We start from the raw sequence: 14119 nt of genomic DNA, 5'->3' as shown, positions 1-14119 counted from the left end.
TGAGTGCTCAGTGATATCCAAAGTACTTAAAAAACAACAACAAAAAAAAAACACCTTGAAGACTAATGATGTAATCTGATGTTACATAGCATTTATTTGGGGTCAGAGTTTTATTTCAATAGTTTCAAAAACAATATTGTTCTGTATTTATAGAAACACAGCAGTTCTGAAGGGGTCATTTCCTTTTCAGTTCTCCTTTACTGCTTGGGGGAGATGGGAGGCCTCAGTGGCATTTGTGAGCTGGAAGATCTGGAAAGGCCTCTGGAGCTTCCCTGAGAGCCAAGGATTCACTGCAGTAGGAACTGGATGATTTCTGCCCGGGGCCTGCCCTGGAGGAAACCTGCATCTCAGCAGCCAGTTCCACCCAAGCTGGTCTGGCTCAGCATCCCAGCTGTTCTGGAGTCTGAGGCTCCTGCAGCTCCCTGGCCCCTACCACCCTACCCCCTTACCCCCCACCCCCACCTCATCCTGATCCAGTCAGCAGGTCCTTTTTGCAGGATTGAGCTGCAGGTGAATGGTCCCTGGTATCTGGAGAGCTGTTTTGAAGGCCTCAGACCCTCTCATCACTATGTGGACTAGTGCAAAGGACTGCCAGCCAGACTTCATTTCGCTGTGATCTTTGCTAGCAGGACAACCTTCCTTGTCTATAATGGGCCACCCTGCATGGCTGGCATGGACAGTAAATGAGAAGTGTTGTGCCTAGTGCCTGGGGCACAGCAGGAGCTCCAGAAAACTTAGTTCATTCTCTTAAGGTGTCTGGAAGATGATTGGAAACAAATGCCCCAGAACACGATGTAGCTGATATGGGACGAGTCCCAGGCTTATTTGGAAAGATGAGGGCTTTGTGGGATGTTAGAGTAAATAGGGCCCATTACCTCCCACTGCATACTCTCTGCCTTAGGCAAGAAATATGGGACCCATTCTGGGACCAAAGATGTCACAGGATCACTGACACCCAGTCAGAGAAATCCAAGGAAGGGTCTAGAAGGACTTTAGGCAGTTTTTCATTTGGGAAGGAGGAAACTTCTCTCAGGGATTTGAACTAATACTGTCTCTAAATGCAAGTGGAAATGTCATTCCAGATAGGGTAATGCTCTGATTTTGAGATTGGAGCCCAGTAGGCTCCATTAAACTATTCAACAGAGCTGACGGTCTTATTAAAGAGGAGATGGCCACTAGCCTCAAAGATGGGCTTGTGGACCCTTTGTGGGATGAAGGGTGAGTGAGCATTCCATCTGTGTTAGCCAGGACCTTTTCGGTTTTAAACCGCAGAGAGCCAACTCTTACTGTTTAGGAAGAAAAGAGGATTTGTTGGTTTATGTAATAGGAAGGCCAGGATAGAGTTAACTTCAGTCACACCTGCATCCAGGTGCTCAAAGAAAATGTCAACAAGAATCTGTTGATTTCCATTTCTCTCAGATCTGTTCTCCTCTTGTTGGGCTTTGTTCTCAGGAGAGCTCTAACCTTGGGGTGCCAAGAGTAGTCACCAGCAGCCCCAGACTTATACCCTGCCAGGTCAGCAACCTCCATGGGAAAGCTTCTTCTCACCAGTCACAGGAAAAGTCTCAGGGCTGGCTCTCATTGGCCTAGATTGATCATGTGCTATGCTCTGATTGGCCAGCATCTGGGACAAGGAGAATTCCATCTCATCAACCAAATGGACTATAATTGGAGAGTAGGAAAACCAAGGAGCTCTTCCTAGAAGAAGAATGGTTGCTGGGCCAGCATAAACAACAGATGTCACTGCCTTGTAAAAGGATGCAAGGTTTTGGTAAAACCTAACCTCATGCAGAGACCCTGCTCACTCTCCCCTCCAGTCTGAATAATCATATCATTCTTTCTTATGTGTGCTGGGCACCTGCTTTGTGTTAGGTGCTGTGCTTGTTGTTGAACACACCTCTTCTTGTGGACTTCTGAGATTGGTTCTGTTACCAATATTCCCATTTGATAGATGGCAAACTGTACACTTACAACGTAAAGGAACAGAGTGGCCCAGAGTTAGAGCTTATACATGGCAGAGTTTGGATTTGAACCCGCATTAAACAGTCTGACATCAGAGTGTAGACTCTTAGTCATATACTCTTCCCCAAAATGTGCCTCACAACTTCCCCCCTCCATGCTTTTGTTCTTGTTGGTCTGTAGACTTTAGGTACCCTTCTTTCCACTCCTTGCTCACTTGCAAAACTTGTCCTTGAATGCTCTCTCCTCTGAATAGTTTCCTCCAGGATTAATACCAGGAGAGCTGCTTTTCCGCACCACCATGGTCGCCAGCTCAGCTCATTACAGAACTGGTGGGGGAGGGGTGTTTGTTTCTCCTAGATGGCCAGCCCTTGGTGGGCAGAGGCTATATCTCTCATCTACTACTCCAGCTCCCCCTTGCATGTTCATCAAATGTCTGATTGTTTAGATAGCAACACAGATACAATCAAAGCACAGCAGGTTGCTGGGACTTCAGGATGGGAGTATTATGTTGGTGATGACCTCATAGCTATTGAGTATTATGTTAATGGCCGCCAATGTGTCGGGTACTATACTAGGGGCTTTGCGAACTGCTCCTTTTAATCATCCTAATGATGTTATTACTCTTCTCATTTTGTAGATGAGGAAACTTGAACTCAAAGAGGTGAGATGATCTGCCCAAAGTCTAGCATATCACATAGCTGGATTTCAAGGACAAGGATGGACTGCCCTACTCCCTCTCACCCCCTGCCTCACATACCCAGGGAGATACCCACAAGACTGGCCCCTTAGCTGGGCAGTTTGTGGCTTTCCATGATCTATTGAACATTTTTTCTATGTTCAGAGAATTCCCAACATCAGAAATTCCCCCTCCTTAAGGTGGGAACTCACACTCAGACTTCCTACCACCCTTGCATCTAAGGCTAAGATAGCATAGCGACCCAGGTGAGGCTTTATTTGGAAGAGGTATACCTGAGGGAATGGATCAAGTATGGAGTCAATTTGTGATGAAGGTGGCAGCAGAGGCCAGCAGCTCTCTGGATGTCATGGTGGGGAAGTTCTGGGGTCTCCTTCTATTGTGTCCATGGCACCTATGTTGAGCAGTGGGGATAGCAGATGGGGTCTTTCCTGGAGAGGCCTCCATGATAGCGCTTGAAACTTATCCCAGGTAAGTTGGCCTCCAAATCTAACACCTGGACCCTCTTGGAGACTCTCTGAATTACCAAATATCCTTTAATAAATTCCTTCCCTGGATAAACCAACTGGAGGGGATACCATAGTTTGCCACCAAGATCCCTGATGATAGACCCATCATCATCCTCATACATGGTCCTGTGGGAAGGCAGCATGAGCTCTGGACTGTCCATAGAAGCAGGTGAGGATGTGGCAACAAACAGGGAATCAGAGAGGGGAATTGTTACATCAGTAGGTCTTTGGAAGCTTTTGTCTTCTACATCAGCACTTTCAAACTTTTGTGCACACACATCACCTGGGGATCTGTTGTGCTGATGTGCAAATTCTGATATAAGAGGTCGGGACTAGGACCTGGGATCTTACATTTCCAGCTCTCCCCCGACTCGGGTTTTGCTGATGCTGGTAGTCTAAGGACTACTAGAAAGTTGGTGAGGTTCCTGTGACCCTTAGGCCTCAGACAAAACGTTACACATTACATAAGTGCTGACTACAGTTTCATGAAATAATGAGCTCAAATCCTTCCCTGGCAAGTCCACTACTAACAATCATTCCAATCTTTGGTAATATCGGTCCTAAGGTACGGAGAGCTTCAAATCTCATAACTAGGGTGCTTTGTTATGCCGCTCCTGCTCCTAACGAGGAGTAATTTGTTTTGTTGAGTAAACAGGATTGGTTCCTTTGCCCCACGGGGCAGTATGATAGGAATGTGGCGTGCTATTTTTACCTCTAACTCAGCCCAGAGAGTGCCACAGTGTGCCAACAGTGTGTGAGGCACTGCAGGAACCCCAGTCCCCTGCCCATGGGAAGCAGCTCCTTGAGACAGCAAAGCCTCTGAAATCTTCACTGAAATCTTCGTCACTTACAAACATCCAAGTCCTGACCTTATCTCTTTCCAAACAAATTCATACTATTTTCCACTGATACCCGGTCTTAGGCCACTCTCAACTCCCTGAAGAGAACTACCCTCTATCTGCCAAACCTTTCCATAGGCAGTTCCCAAGCCTGGGATACCCTCATTGCTACCAACGGTACCCTCCGTGACCTGAAACTCCAGTTCCTGAGTCACCTCCTCTAAGAAGCCATCCATGACCCTTCCTTTTTTTAGTCCTTAGGCTGACCTAAATCCTGGAGATCAGTACCTCATTTTAAGACTTTTTCTTGGCTTAGAGCCTGCAGCAAACTCAGACCACAGACTTGGGCCTGTAAGAACTGTTGTTTCCTTTATTTTTCAGGAACCCAACTTAATTCCAACTTCAAGCTCCCATTATGCCAAGTGAAAGACACAAAATCCTAGTCAACTTGGGTTTTCCACCCTCTTCTCTGGAGTTGCATTTCCATGTCTGGCAGATTCCATCTCAGGCAGGGGTGCTGAAGTACGGAGCAGGGTCGAGGGCATTTGGTCCTCTGTCTTCTGTCTGTGTTGGCATCTACCCAGATGTCCTTGAGCCATCTTGCCTCAGATCACAGGTCGGTGCTGATCCCTGGGGTATTCTCCTCATCTTAACTTCAAAGGCTCTTGAGTCCAGTTCATTCTTCCCTCCCCCTTTGGCACAAAGAGATATTGAGCTTTGTGGAATGAGGTCCTCTGACACCGCCTCAGACCCACTGCCCTGGACACCCTGGAAAACCATCTTGGTGCCTAGATCATGGGCCACAAAGCTGCCTGGCTACCCTCTGCTCTCTTCCAGCTAGGTAGGGAGTGTCTGCCTCCCCCTGCCCAGGAGACTGGGTTAGGGGGCAGGGTGACAGTCCCTTTCAGATGACCACCAATAAGTGCCTCATCTTCCTTCCCTTTTGATTCTCCTCCTCCTCCTCACCCTCGTCCAGGCACATTTTATGTACAGGGCAGGGAATGGAAAGGCGAGGTTCAGGTTTCTCTGACCAGGCTTGTTGGTCTTCCATGTCTGTTGTTTTTGTGTGCGTCCTTCAAAGCTCTGGGCTTTTGGAATTCAGAGAGCCCAAGAGATCAAAAAGCTTTTCTCTCATGTCTGTAAGTCCTTGCCCACAGTTGTCCGAGTCTGTTTAGAGGCTCAGAAGTCAAGCAGTGCCTTCTTTGTCATCTGCTTCCCGGAAATGGTTGGTGTGGAACACTGCTTGCACCCCAAATTGGGGAAGGGTCTCTGGGCATTGAGAATACCAGGAAAGGGGAACACATGGATCAGAGGGCTCAGAGAGGGGAAAGGAGGCGTCTCCCTCATCTCTACATTTGGGGCATCGTGTGGGGAGGGTTCATTTGAGCCAACACTTATGGGGCCTTACTGGTGAGCCAGGCACTCCTTTCCTCATGCTATCTCACAATCGTATGTGGCACGTACTATTTTTATCCTGATTCTTCACCCAAGGAAACTAATGCAGACAGGGTTGGCTCACTTGCCTGAGGTCACACTGCCAGAGCCCACAGCCCCGCTAACAGTCTAAGCCTCAGGAGCCTTACCCACTGGGCTCTATGGCACGTGGCCCAGTGGCTGGTACGTGGTAGGGCCCAGCAGATGGACCTCTGCTCTGTAATCTCCTAGTGACATGGCATCAGATCAGTGGCTCAACACCTCTAGGCCTCACTTTGGTCTTTACGATGTGGGTAATCGGCTCTTCAGCCAAGGGCCGCTGCGGACGTAAGTGACTCCAGTTAAAGTTTGACCAAACGAGCTCAGACTTTGCATCCTAAGACTTGGTGCACAAAGTTTAAATTTCATCTCTTAGATCACGACCCTTGGGAAGTCATAGCCCCTCTCCAAATATCAGTTTCCTGATCTACAAACTGGGCACACCCGATGTCTCCGATGACATTGTAAACAAATGTCAGTTCTGGCAGAGAGTAAGGCAGGAGGGTGACGGACTTGACGAGGTAGGCTATGGGGTCATGCCCCCAAATGTTTTCCTGGGTCATTGTTGGGTCATTGGTTTGGTATGGCCCCAGAATGCATCTAGCCCCAGCCTGCAGGCAGTCTCTGACCCATACCAGCTCCAGGCAAGACCGGCTACCTGGCCCAGGGCTGAGGCCCAGGAGACATGAGCCTGTGGGGTGATGCACGGGGCCTCTTGGGAGTGGGGCCAGGGCAGCCGCCTCCCAGCCTAGGACACTGCTTTTAGCAGAAGCCTCCTCCTGTGTGCAGTGGCCTGTGCTGCCTGCCTCGGTTTCTCGGAGAGAGTCTGATGAATGTGTTTCCCTCCACAGCAGTAGCTGCTTCATTTATTTGTTCTCAAAGTTTCCATTTCTCATTAGCTGCTAAATCGTCCCTATGGCAGCAGACCCTATGGTGGCTGACTCAGCCAGTGAGGGCTGCAGGGGCTGCAAGGCCTACAGTCCCAGGGCCACTCCAGCAACCCGGAAGGGGACCAGGAGCAGTGGTGCCTGCCAGGCTCAGTCTCAGAGGGCACAGACTAGGTTAGCTCCTGTCCCTGGAGACTTTATGAGGGGGTGCCGTTGTCCCCCACTCCCCAGCTTTGACCTCTCGCCTCACAGCTCAATGCCCATGGATGAAGGAAGAGAAGGGAAGGCATGAGCTTTCTTTGACATGGTTACTCTGAGCTAGAGGCCACGAGGAAAGGCCAGCAGCTTTTGTGGGATAGAAGAAGCCAGAAGACAGGTGTCTGAGTCTGTTCTGGCTGCTGTAACAAAATGCTATAGCCTGGGTGTCTTGTAAACAACAACAGTCATTTCTCACAGTTCTGGAAGCTGTGAAGTCTAAGATCAAGGCTTTGCCAGGTTTCTGTGTGGAGAGAGCCCACTTCCTAGGTCATAGAAGGACACCTGCTCACTGTGTCTTCACACAGTGGAGGGGGTGAGAGAGCTCCCTGGGGCCTCTTTTACAGGGCACTAATCCCATTCAGGAGGGCCCCACCCTCATGACCCAAGCGTCTCCCAAAAGCCCCACATTCTAATATCAGCTCATTGGTGATTAGGTTTCAACATATGAATTTGGGGGGGGGGGTGGATATAAACATTCAGACCAAGCAACAGGGCCCTGGGTGTTGCACATTACTTTGCTTCCCCAGCAACATCTAGTAGGTACATAACGAGCACCCTGCTCATGTTGATAAAGGACCAGAGTAAAGATGGGAGGGAATGCTTTCAGAGGCTCCCTCCTATTTAATCCCAAACTCTTTGTAACTCCGGAACCACCCCACCCCTGTTATTCTACCATGTGAATGATCACCCTCTGGAAACCTGCAGGAAGTTCTGAAATCGCCAGCCCCATCCCTTGCCTCTCACACTCGTAGAGGCCTTTCCCTAAATAAACACTTGCCTCCCGTGTGCATTCAGGGAGTGGAAATTAATATCACTGCAAATCTAACTCAAACATAATTAAGAAGGTAAATCTACTTTTGAATAAAAAAAATCTCATCGTTCATCTCTAGACCAAATAAATAAAATTTCAGGTCTCTGAGATCTGCATTATCACCTGAGCTGGGTTCTGCTTCTCTCTGCCAGAGCATCAGGGTGGGAGAGAATTGTCTAAAGAATCTCCTCCTCTGGTCCCCCCAGGGCAGAAATGGAGCTTGGACTCATCACCTGTGAAGTGGCACTAGTAACCCCTCTCTTAGATGGGGGTGCCAGGGATTAGAAGTGATGCCAGCCGAGGGCCCAGATGAGACTCTCTTTCAGAATATAAACTCCATAAAAGGAAGATTTTGTTTGTTCTTTGCAGTATCCCAGTGCCTCATACATGGTGCTTAGTAAAAACAAAACCATCAAACTCCAAAACCCAGAGAGTGGCAGTGGCTTGTCCAGGCACACACAGCACATCAGAGCAGAGTCTAGATTCAAACTGAGAACTCCTAGTCCTGACCTGAGAGCTCCTTTCACTGGCCCAGGGGAGGTGTAGTTTGCTGTCTCATTCCACCAAATTACTACTGTCTGTCCTTGGGTACCACCTTACTTTCCCTGGAACTCAATTTTCCCATCAGCAGAATGGGAATATTATTAGAGAGAGGGCCAGACCTCCACTTTAGGAAAAGGCAGAGCCTTCTCTCACTTTCTCCCAAGAGATGACCATTTGCTGTCCAGACTGGCCCGAACCTTTCTTCTACCATCATCAATATGCCCCTCTCCTCCTCTGACCCTTCTTTTCTCACTCCACCCTCCCCAAGGATAAAATAAGGAAGGCAAACATTTCCCTGTTGCTAGTCCAGTCCCAACTGTCAAGCTAGAGGGAGGGGGGAGAGACCAGAATGTCCCCTCCCCCTCCACACACCTGCTGAGAACTTAGGGAGAGGGGAGCTGCCTTGGCTGGTTCTCTGTGATTTAACTCTCCCTCCTTCCCTCACCTGCAGTGCACTGGAGTTAAAAATGACCTTGGCAAACAGCCTTATGTATTATCTGTCTAGTGCAGAGAACAGAGTCAAAGAAAACCCATTCAGAAGCCTGGAGAGTTGCTGGGGGGAGGAAGGGGGAAGGGAAGGTAAAGGACAGGAAAGAAGGGAGGCAGGATAGTAGGAAATGTCTCCGGGGCGTTAGGCAAGATGGATTAAGGAGAACAGAGTCAAACCTATGAAGCTCTGCTCGGGAAAAATCATTGCTGAGGAGACATTATGCCTCACAGCTTCACTGAAACAGGGCTTCTCAAAGTGAGAAGGGGGAAGAGCCCACTCTCCCTGGACCCCCACCCTCACAGCCATTCTTTCACATAGGCCACCTCACTTTGGGTGGTGGCTCAGAGAGGTAGTGGCTCTGAGCTAAACAGCTTCCAGAAGCTTGTCTCCTCCTGCCAAGTCAGGATTGTGCTGAGTGATAAAAGCAACCGAGGAAAAGGGACCCCCAGGCCTCATTTCTACCATCTGGATTCTGCTGTGTGACCTTAGACTGGTCACTTTACCAGTCTGAGCATATGTTCCCTTAACTGTATTTGAGGAAAATAACACCCAGCTCAGAATATTGAGTGGAGCCATGTGAGATAATGGTTAAGAACATGGACTTGGGGAGCGCCTAGGTGGCTCAGTTCGTTGAGCATCCAATGTCAGCTCGGGTCATGATCTCGCAGTTCGTGGGTTTGAGTCCCATGTTGGGCTCTGTGCTGACAGCTTCAGATCTGTGTCCCCCTCTCTCCCTGCCCCTCCCCCCCCCTCTAAAATAAATAAAGGTTAAAAAAATTAAGAGAAGAAAAGGACATGGACTTGGGAGTCAGGTGGTCCAAATTCTATAATTCTGGGCAAGTGATGTCACCCTTCTGAGCCTCAATTTCTCCATCTGTAACGTGGGCATGAGCAAGTGTCTGCTTTCTACCCCTTCTCCTTGTATGAACCCTTGTGCTTGTTCGTCTCTATTTCTGCCTCCTCTTCCCTGTGGGCTGGGGCGGCCAACCTGGGGGGACCCTATCAGTGAGACCCCTGCCTCTGGCTTCTGGCTGTTCCAAATGGAGGCACCAGCAGGAGTCTAAGGGCAGAGGAAGAATGATATCAAGGTATCTCCTCACAGGCTCCTCCCTGTAGGGTGGTAGTGGGCTTCCTAGGCCAATCGAGAAAAGGACAAGTCTCCCTCCCCACACAGATCTTTCTGCCCCTGGGTGCTCATAGCCACCCTCCACTCTTCAGATGGGGTGCGAGAGGCTGCCACTGTTCCTTGTGTAGGGTCCTGCCCTGTCCATGTGCTTTCCCACACCCTGGCTACAGCGCTGTAAATAGTCCCCCTATTATACACTGTCTTCAAGTCACCCAATTTGAGTGGGCCATTGTGTCCTCCTGGGACCATGAAGCAGCTGTCCCTGTAGCCACAGACGTGGCACTATTTCCTTTCAGGCATTTAAAGCAAGAATAATGAACACAAGCTGAGTTTAGCTCCGTGCCAAGCCGGTTACAAATGAAATCTCACCTAACCTTTCAACTAGCCAACTAGCCGACTAGCCTTGGGAGGAAGCCGCTGTGGTTCTTCCCGTTTTGCACATGAGGAAATGGGGGCACTGAGAATTGCTTTCAGCCAGGGCTAGGTCTGGAGCCCTTAAAGACTGTCTTGGATTCCCTCCCTGGTATGAGCAGAGGGGCCTCTAAGTGCGTGTGGCTCAAACCTCCAAGGCATGTTCTCAGTAGACATATCATCCCTACACCCACTCTGAGGAACATGCCAGCCTGGAATCTGGGCTGATAATTAAACGGGTGATTTGATTGGCCCCACATGGCCTGATAAGGCAGACACACAGTACACAGTAAACATTCTGTTTGCTACATTTCTGTTTGTATTATTAATACAAAACCCTTGTATAGTAGGGTCCCCTGAGGCCAGCCCCTGCCTCTTAGCCTTGGCAACTCCTGTTTTCAACACCCCAGCAGGTTGCCGCGGCTTTGGACTTCACGGGGTGGGGGTCTCCCCTTTCACTCTCACCTCTCTTCCTCCCCCTTCCCAGCCTGCCTTCAAGCCTGCTGTCCCCTCCTGCTCCTCCTCTCCCCTGCATGGAGCCTAGGGAAGTGGGAGAAAACATGCATCCCCTCTGGGCTGTAAAATCTAATTAGAGACAGGACTTCACTCAGAGCGGAAGACTCAGGCCCGGAGTAGGTTTAATGCTGGAATTTCAGACCGCCTTGCCACTGGGGGTGAGGGGAGTTGAGGGAGTAGCGGAGCGGGGGCACTATTTCAGGATAGATGTCCCTGAGCACTTCTCATATCCCATGACATGCATGGTTGTGTCCTCCAGTCGTCATTCCAGAAGCCCTCTTAACACCATGCCATGTCCTGGGCCCAAGAGATATGTAAAGGACGCCCAGGTCCTGCCCTCAAAAGCGCTCAGTCCATGGGGGTGATCTTGAAGCAAATGACCAAGGAAGCTCAGTGCTCCATGCTCTCAACTCCAACTGGGGGCATCGTTCTTCCTAGGGGCCCTTCACCACATGTTCCTCTGAAGCAGAGACTTGGCCATGTCCCCTCAAGCATTCATTCATTCAGGCCTTCTCAGTCCTCATTGGCTTCTCCTCCACAGCTACCTACCAAACTGTGGCCGGCCCCAGGGCTCTAGGCCCCAGGGCTCACCCCTCTGTGGTTTCATCCATTCTGCTAGCCTTAAACATCATCACATACAATTCGCAATTCCTGTAGTCATGACCTACAAAATGCATCCTGACTGTTCAACTTCTCCTCACCTTGTCCACTACCCCCTGGTCCAAGCCAACCTCACCTCTAGCCTGGACTATTGCAGTAGTTTCCATATTGGTCTCTTTGCTACCCAACACGCCTCTTGCAAATCATTTCACATGTCAGGCTATCACTCCCTGGCATAAACCTTTCAGGGGTTTCCTTTGGCACCTGGGATAGAATCCATACTCCTGACTATAGCCCTCAAGACACCCCCTGTCCTGACCCCTGACCTCCCAGAACTCATCTTCCACGCTCACTGTGGATTCCTCGTGCTTTTGTAAACAGGCTCATTCCTGCCTTCGGCTGCCAGACCTTCCCATGCTGGCAGCTCCTTCTCAGCATTCAGGCCTCAGTAAAAATGCCCCCTCCTCATATTTTGGACCGCTGTAGCTGAAGTATGCCCTGCTCACATGGGTGTCTCACCTCACCCCCACTTTATTTTCCCAATAGACTTATCCCAGCCTAAACGTATCTTGGGAATTTGTATGCCCTAGTGCCTGTCACCCCTGCTAGACTTGAGGCAGGGACTGTGTCAGCCTGTTCCTTGGGTTCTCTCCAACACCCACAACAGGACCTGGAACAGCATAGGTGCTAAGCAAGTTATCTTTTTAAAAAAATTTTTTTTAATGTTTATTTATTTTTGAGAGAGAGAGAGAGAGAGAATGAGAGAGAGAGAGACAGAGTGTGAGCTGGGGAGGGGCAGAGAGAGAGGAAGACACAGAATCCAAAGCAGGCTCCAGGCTCTGATCTGTCAGCACAGAGCCCGATGCAGGGCTCGAACCCACGAACCGTGAGATCGTGACCTGAGCCGAAGTCGGACACTTAACCGACTGAGCCACCCGGGCACCCCAACTAAGCAAGTTATCTTTAAGGGAGTGCACACCAAGCACATAGCTCCAAGTTTAAGTGTATCTTCCAACCCCGGCTCTCTCCGCTCTCAGGGCTCCTCGAGTACCTTGCCTGTGAAGATCTCAGGGTGAGTAAAAATGTATCCTCCCCAGTGACTTTACGCTCAAGCTGAACTAAGAGGAGATTTGATTTTTAAAATAATAGTGATAATAAGGGAGTCATCCCTCAAGCCATATCCTGGCCTCAGTGGCTCCACCAGCTGGCTGTGTGCATCTGACCTGTTCACTTCTGCTCTCAGAGCCTGAGTTCTTCCTGTGTCAAATGAGGCTCTGATTCACACCGCTTCCCTTCTGGATCCCAGAGAAATCTCTTCTCACTACACACCGGGAAGACTCGAAGGGGAGACCTCCAAGATTTCTAGGCGTGGAAATCGACCCAAGAGCTTTCTTGGGCCATGGCTCCTACAGCCCATGCCCTGCAGAGAGACCAGCTGTGCTCGGTGGATGGAGCACATGCCCCAGAGCCAATCCTCCCTCCACCCTGCAAGAGTCTCAAAAGGTATATTGAGGCATAGTGAGGACGCTGCTGGCTGGAGCCCAGAGAGACTTCTGGCCCTGGGTTTGGCAAATAGACAATGAATCCACCTTCCTCACAAAGCACCTCCACAGTGAGCTATTGTCCCCACGTCCTGTTGCCTGGTTCCGCTGCTCCTGTCACGGAGACTACGACTTACCCACAATTACGCGGGCTACCACGGGCTTCTCACATAACAGGTGGGGCATGCCCAAGGCCCATGTGATGAAGACTGACCCTTCCCTTAGCGAATTCCGACTAGAGGTTGAGACAATTGAGCAGTCCCCCTCCTCAGTAATAAGATATTGATGGGGACCCACCCTCAGCAGGGCCCTGAGGCAACTGACAAATCAGAAGCACTGAGGGGGTTACCTTGCTCCCATGTCCACCCTAAGGGTTGCATGACACCAGCTCATCGGTCAGACTGACCTTCCTTCAGCTGCGGAAGCTGAGGCCACAGAAAGGCCACAGCTGGATGGGTGGGCCACACAGTGGAAGTGTGTGGTGAGTGGCACGAGAACCCCAAGCGTTTCTCGCTGGTGCTGGTGGAGGTCTTTGTGGCTGCACTGAAAGGTGTGCGGAAACCGGCAGATCTGGTGCTGCTCCCTGTGCCTTTCTGGGTTGGGCCTGAAATGTGTCCTCTCTACCTCAGTGGTCCCATCTATAGAATGGAGGTGTAGGGTTGGATGATCTCATAGGGTGACCATAGGCAAACAACTTCTCCTTTCTGAACTCGCTTCTCCAACTATGAAACATGGGCTTGGAGAGCCTTAAAAACAAAACACACTGTGTATACTGCCCCTTGCTGAAAACAAAATAGTCCAGTACCTTGGAAGTACCAATCCTCCTTCCAGTCCCCTTTGCCTCTACCTTTCTCTTAGTTTTTCTTCTTAAATTTACCACTAATGGACATATCCCTAAGCAATACATTTTAAAATATTGCATTTAATTTGAAGTTTAAATAAATGGAATCACACTATCAAAATAATGGGCTGGATGTCCACTGGCTATATGACTTGGGACAAGTCCCTTCCCCTCTCTGGACCCTGTTTTCCCTGTCTATAAAATGGGCTGAAGGTGGCAGGTGACAGAAGGATGACCTCTGAGGCCCCTTCCTACCGTTACATGTTTCTATGCTGCAAGTGACCTGATGTTCCTCAAGTCCCTGTGACCTCTCTGTCCCGAGTGCCAGGCCTGAGGCATCCCTCTTGGACAGGTCAGTTCTCTCCCTGACCTTCTTGAGTCTACTACGTTGTCCCTCAAGTCCCCCAACTGCGAGGCTTCTGTCTGAACTCAGAACAAACTTTTAGCCAGTCCGTGAGGGCAAGTGCTACCAGCTCCATGCATCCCACTGGGAGGGATTCACCTTTCGCAGCTGCGTGAATGACACTCTCAGCCGTGCCCCAGAAACTAGAGCTAGATGAGTCAATACTTGTCACCAGCAAGCTCTCTTCCTGAAACCTCACCCTCCATCCCCCTCCA

The 14119-nt window shown here is 49.9% G+C and overlaps 1 protein-coding gene across 5 annotated transcripts in view; it reads left to right on the top strand.

Moving 5' to 3' along the window:
• KCNIP1 (potassium voltage-gated channel interacting protein 1) overlaps positions 1-14119 on the top strand; it is a 339287-nt gene that overhangs the window by 149586 nt on the left and 175582 nt on the right. The window lies entirely within an intron of this gene.

The sequence above is a fragment of the Panthera tigris genome, chromosome A1, assembly GCF_018350195.1.
Source record: "Panthera tigris isolate Pti1 chromosome A1, P.tigris_Pti1_mat1.1, whole genome shotgun sequence".
Classification (NCBI taxonomy): domain Eukaryota; kingdom Metazoa; phylum Chordata; class Mammalia; order Carnivora; family Felidae; genus Panthera; species Panthera tigris.
The sequence above is the reverse complement of the archived record's forward strand: the minus strand, read 5'-3'. Positions and strand labels throughout refer to the sequence as shown.